Here is a 6,419-nt window from a genome sequence, read left to right on the forward strand (position 1 = left end):
CAGACTTGGTATCAGTGTTGTGAAATGTTCTGTACAGTATAACCCAGATTGGAAGAAAGAGCATGCTGACAGAAGGAGAGAGCGAAGACTTATTAGTGTACAGCTGTGCCTTCACTGTCCATTCACTAATTTGAGGCAGGGAAATGACCAGGCTGCAGGGGTGGACTGACCATTCGAACACTCGGGCACTGCCCAAGGGCCCAGGGTCAGTAGGGGGCCCCATGAGATGCCCCTAGTATGTTTCTTCGGCTTTTTCATAGGCTTTTTTGGGTGTGGGTGAGGACACGGGGGCCCCATGATCCCCTATTGCCCAGTTGCCCCATGAGTTGTCAGTCCGCCCCTGCCAGGCTGTATTACTTTACTGCAGTAAAGTCACCAGATTGGGAGCAGGGAGGTGACCAGAATGTATTGCTTATCAGCAGTAGAGAAGGGTAAGGTCACCAGCCTAGGCGATGTGTCAGGGTGCGATTTGGAACAAACATGAGCATGTGCTGAAAAGGAGACAGCAAAATAAACATGTACATGTGCTGAAGAAAAGACCTGATATAGTTTCCAATTCCATGCTCGGATGCACAGAAATGCGTGTATGCAGCACGTGCTACCAGAACTGCCACCAAATGCCCTATACAAGGAAAATGGCTGCACTCAGACTTTCCTGGGTGATCTCAGCTACTAGTACTCTTTGCTCCTGTGTTTCTTTTGTTCCTTGGATTACCTGTTACCGACTTCCCTGCTGCCTGATCTCTGGTTTTGACCCCAGCTTGCTCTAAGGACTCTGCTTCTCTTTCTCTACTGTGCATAACTCTGGCTTGCTCTTGAGTATTCTAGCGCTTTCTCCACTGGATGCCTGCGTATGACCTCGCTCCTTCCTACTCACTGGTTTGCCTTCCTGTGTATGACTTCGGCTGCCATCTTGACTACTCTTCTTCAGTCTGTTCCTGCAGCCTAATCCTGCTTCTTACCCGGGTACCACCTTGCCTGTGGTTGCTGCCAGGGGCGGACTGACCATTCGAGCACTCGGGCACTGCCCGAGGGCCCGGTGTCAGTAGGGGACCCCATGAAATGCCCCTGATACCTTTTTTATAGGCTTGTTTGAGTGTAGGCAAGGACACAGGGGCCCCATGATCCCCTATTGCCCGGGGGCCCCATGAGTTGTCAGTCCGCCCCTGGTTGCTGCCCTGGTCCCGATACATTGCCAGGGGCAACGGAATTCCTGCCATCTGTTCTGAAAAGACTAAATATCCAGTTGACAGTGCTGCGAGCAGCTTCCAGCAGATCTACCTAACAGCACCAGTGTTTCTTTGAGCCTAGCACTCCCTCTGTTCACCTTCAGGGGTGCCTGGCACTTAGCCACAAGAGAAGCCCTCTTTTCAAGTTGGCCTCAGACCAGGTACGTGACAGGATGACAGGAGACCAGGCTGTATTGCTTAACTGGTTGTATTGATTACCTACAGTAGAGAAGGGTAAGGTCACCAAGACTGGTGGCAGGGAGCTGACCAGGCTGTATTGCGTATCTGCAGCAGAGAAGGGTAAGATCACTAGACTGGAGGCAGAGAGGTGACCAGGCTGTATTGCGTATCTGCAGGAGAGAAGGGTAAGGTCACCGGATTGGGGACAGGGAGCTGACCACACTGTATTGTGTATCTGCAGTAGAGAAGGGTAAGGTCACCAGACTGGGGACAGGGAGCTGACCACACTGTATTGCGTATCTGCAGGAGAGAAGGGTAAGATCACCTGAAGTAAAGTAGAATAAGGTCACCAAAACTTGGGGCAGGGAGGTGTCCAGCTGTATTGCTTATCTGTAATAAAGTAGAGTAAGGTTATCCAAAGGGAGGCCAGTAGGTGACCAGGCAGTATTGATTATCTGCAGTAGAGAAGGGTAAGGTCGCCAGACTGGAGGCGGGGAGTTGAACAGGCTGTATTGATTAACTGCAGTAGAAAAGGGTAAGGTCACCAGATTGGGGGCAGGGCGGTGACCAGGCTGTATTGCATATCTGCAGTAGAGAAAGGTAAGGTCACCAAACTGGAGGCGGGTGGTGACTAGATTGTATTACTTAACTGCAGTAAAGTTGAGTAAGATCACCCAACTGAAGGCAGGGAGGTGACCAGGTTGTATTGATTAACTGCAGTAGAGAAGGGTAAGGTCACCATATTGGGGGCAGGGAGGTGACCAGGCTGTATTGCGTATCTGCAGTAGAGAAGGGTAAGATCACCCAACTGAAGGCAGGGAGGTGACCAGGCTGTATTGATTAACTGCAGTAGAGAAGGGTAAGGTCGCCATATTGGGGGCAGGGAGGTGACCAGACTGTATTGATTACCTACAGTAGAGAAGGGTAAGGTCACCAAGACTGGTGGCAGGGAGCTGACCAGGCTGTATTGCGTATCTGCAGCAGAGAAGGGTAAGATCACTAGACTGGAGGCAGAGAGGTGACCAGGCTGTATTGCGTATCTGCAGGAGAGAAGGGTAAGGTCACCGGATTGGGGACAGGGAGCTGACCACACTGTATTGTGTATCTGCAGTAGAGAAGGGTAAGGTCACCAGACTGGGGGCAGGAAGCTGACCACACTGTATTGCGTATCTGCAGTAGAAAAGGGTAAGATCACCAGACTGGAGGCAGAGAGGTGACCAGGCTGTATTGCGTATCTGCAGGAGAGAAGGGTAAAGTCACCGGATTGGGGACAGGGAGCTGACCACACTGTATTGCGTATCTGCAGTAGAGAAGGGTAAAGTCACCGGATTGGGGACAGGGAGCTGACCACACTGTATTGCGGATCTGCAGGAGAGAAGGGTAAGGTCACCAGACTGAAGGCAGGGAGCTGACCACACTGTATTGCATATCTGCAGTAGAGAAGGGTAAGGTCACCAGACTGGGGACAGGGAGCTGACCACACTGTATTGCGTATCTGCAGTAGAGAAGGGTAAGGTCACCAGACTGAAGGCAGGGAGCTGACCACACTGCATTGCGTATCTGCAGTAGAGAAGGGTAAGGTCACCAGACTGAAGGCAGGGAGCTGACCAGGTTTTATTGCTTAACTGCAGTAGAGAAGAGTGACGTCACCAGACTGGCTAGACTATGTGTCAAGGTTACTCAGGCAAAAAGGATGAACCTGAGCATTGCATTTCTGTATTCCATTGTGCAGCAATGTCCTTATTCTCATACCTTTCAAAAACTTCCAAAGAACTGAGCAGCTTCCACCAAACAGTACAAAGACGGTAAATTTGGATGCTAACAGGGACATAGGGAGTTGTGTGTAAAAGAGGATCAGCTCCTTCCACCAGAGGCACAGTCGTGAAGTATGTCTTGGTGACGCTGCCTCTATTAATTAGAATAGCACTGTAGACTGCGATCTCTCCATGTTTTACCTGGTTTCCAGAGCAACTGATGCCTTGGGGGAGAGCAGCTCTGGCAATGAGATACTTCATGTATTTCTATTTTAATTACTTTATACACAGTAGATCAGTAACGGAAATGAAATGCACACAAGCAGTGAGAGGAAATTGATCTATGCTAACCTCACTTCTTATGGATTTACTGAAACACTAAAATTAGCTCAATTATTTTATCTTTGTTTCCTTTCCATGGAGTCTAACGTCTCTAGTGAGGATGAAGCTGGGGATGTTTAAATATGATGGTTTCTCATTGTATAAAATCACATGATGACATACTGTATACTGTAACCAGATATTGGGCGTTTCTTACACGTGTTTTACGCATATTGCATGTTTCAAGGGGTTGCGCGCTTGTCATGCATTCTAGTGTGCGCATCTTGGCGTATTTGGGGCTCCACTAACAATGGATGGTTCTGCAAACACAATACATACTTTTTACTTCCTACACTAGTGTGAATGGGGCTTAGACTGGAAAAAGATACATCTAGCAAGATCAACCCAAAAACAACCCTTGTGCACCTTCAGAAATCTATCCAGAGATAATGCACGTTTAGTTTGAAAGTACAGCAAGCAGGACTTTTTTCAAGACAAAAATATAAAATGCACAGGTGTGATTAAAACCCTGTAAACCATGGTCTAATTTACACCAATAGGACAAAAAATCCTTACTGACCAATCCTGAGAAAGGGAAAATGATTTGTGTAGCATTTATCCTGGAATCCATCTGCCCTTAGCCCAAGCATGCAGGCAAGAAGGTGTGCTTAGCTGAGAAAGCCCCTCATCCCCTCCTCCAATTGAAAGAAAAAAAAATGCCCATGATGACTCCTGGGATGTATGACATAATTTTGGCCTAGGTCAGAAACCAGGACGCAAATGAAGAAATGTAAAAAAAAAATAAAACAAGTAAATATTATATAACTTCTTATATATATAATAATGCTAGCAGCATAAAAATTTGTTAATTTTGACTGAAGGAGTTTAAAGTCTGCTTTAAACAAATAAAAATATATTTTAATTTAATAAAATATTGCACTGCAAATATACATGGTATATAATATATCCTGTATGAGTTGACAGTTCATTATGGAATGCATCACTAGGAAGTGTCATGGGTTTGGAAGATGAAATACTGTATATAGTAATACAATCCAAATGATATAAACGTGTTTTATAGGGAAATAAAGTGTATCATATATAATAGGTAAAAACATACAGTAAAAAGAAATTCACTGACAATCAGTGGTGATGAATCCCAGGATTCCTGTTGGCAATGATTGTAAGGACATAGGCGGGTGCTAGAGACATCACCCGGCTCTATTCACTTACATGGCTGGGATTCCCTAGGTATGTAAGCAAAGGAGCAGGGGATAGTTAAAAGGAAAAAAAAAAGCATGTGGGCTGGGTTCCCCATAATTCCTACCAAGCCCTTCAGGTATGCATGATCAGGGGTACCACAAAAAACAAAAAAATAGGTTTGCCCCCCTAAATTCCATACCAAAGAAAGGGAACCCCCCCCTGAAAAAAATACTTTGTCCTATAGGTAAGTATAGACATCTTTTTTTTTACAGGGTAGTTAGAGTAGGCTTAGAATGGGGGTGGGAGCAGGTTTAAGTATCTTTAGGATTTAGCTGAACTTTCATTTTAAACTTCATTTTTCATGTAGATGTCCAATGCAAACAGGTCAGCGTGTAAGTTAAAATCATCTTACAAGGATCATATTTAACATGAATGGCTGGAATAAAATGTAAGGGAGTATTGGAAATCAAAACTGGTTGAATCCGGCACAGTCCCTATAACTGGATTCAGCCACAATTACCTGTTTTTGTTTTTTTTTTGTTTTTTTTTAAGTCCGCAAACGTGCAACTATAACGAAAAACCTGTAAGTGAATCACAAAAAAAGTGCAAGTGCAAAACACCACACGAAGAAGTGCACTTAGGGGTGTGCTTTGTCGTACCCCTAAAGGGGCTGGACCACTACCCTGATCCCCCGGGGCACGAAGCTCCTGATGGGGACAAGGTTCCCATTTGGTCCTCCTGGCCAAAAGGCCTGGTGGACCACCGTTCCTTGTGTCCAGCCGAAGCCAGACACCCAGTAAGGGCGCTGTGCAGAAAAAGTTGAAAACACAGTGACCATGTGCCATCTTCACACAGTGGGGTCCCACACCCAGGTGTTACTAGTGGCACCCCTGAGGCGACTACTCAGGGGGCACTGGTTTGCGGACTCTCTGCCTTCCCGACCCCTGGCCAGATAAAGTAGATCCGTTCAAATCAGGAGGTACTGGGTCCTTCCGGTCTCCTCGGGGGAATTACTCCCAGGTCCCAGCTACGTGTGGGCATCCCGGTTTCTGTCCCCCCGGTACTAGCCTTCCAGACCCCCATCATACCAGTGAGGGTACTATACAACAGTCATCCCCGCAAAGCTAGAATGACCAGGAGCACCCCCACTGGACACTGATAAGAACAGATACTACATTTGATCTTAGCCAAAAGGCCGAGCCACAATTACCTGTGCAGTACATGGGGCTTATAATATTATTCTGTCCTGGGAATTCAGGCTAAAAGACAAAATGAGGAAGGGCAGAGGAAGGGCAGAGGAAGGGCAGAGGAAGGGCAGAGGGCGATAGGTTATAGTTGACATTATTCTTTTGTCACTGTTTCATTATTATGAATCAGGTGGTCTTCATCACAAAACTACTTTTCAGTATTATTCTGTGGAGTAGTTTTGTATTGGATTAATGATGTCCCTGTGGAAATATATAACCACAGTGTATTATTTTGCTCCTTATAGTGACTATTAGGCAGTCTGGTGCTGAAGAGGTTAGCTACACTGAAAGGGTACACTGGGAATGGAAACACTTGAGAGCTGCCAACACACCAGTAGACAGTACGTTAAAATCCCCATATACAGAAAAGTTGTAATTATTCAAGTTGTATATATGAGAACTATTCACTGTGCATGAAGTTCAAACAGCCAACTTGTTTATTTTACTCCTAATATTAATGTCTACATTACAAGGAAAGGCCTTAC

General features: G+C 45.9%; 1 pseudogene; it reads right to left on the bottom strand.

Annotated features, from left to right (window-relative positions):
* Nucleotides 1-5,778: 5,778 nt before the first annotated feature.
* On the bottom strand, nucleotides 5,779-5,894 carry LOC149445321 (U2 spliceosomal RNA; annotated as a pseudogene).
* Nucleotides 5,895-6,419: the final 525 nt, after the last annotated feature.

The sequence above is a fragment of the Staurois parvus genome, unplaced genomic scaffold, assembly GCF_062004578.1.
Source record: "Staurois parvus isolate SC_StPar_1 unplaced genomic scaffold, SC_StPar_1.0 ptg000727l, whole genome shotgun sequence".
NCBI classification, from domain to species: Eukaryota; Metazoa; Chordata; class Amphibia; order Anura; family Ranidae; genus Staurois; species Staurois parvus.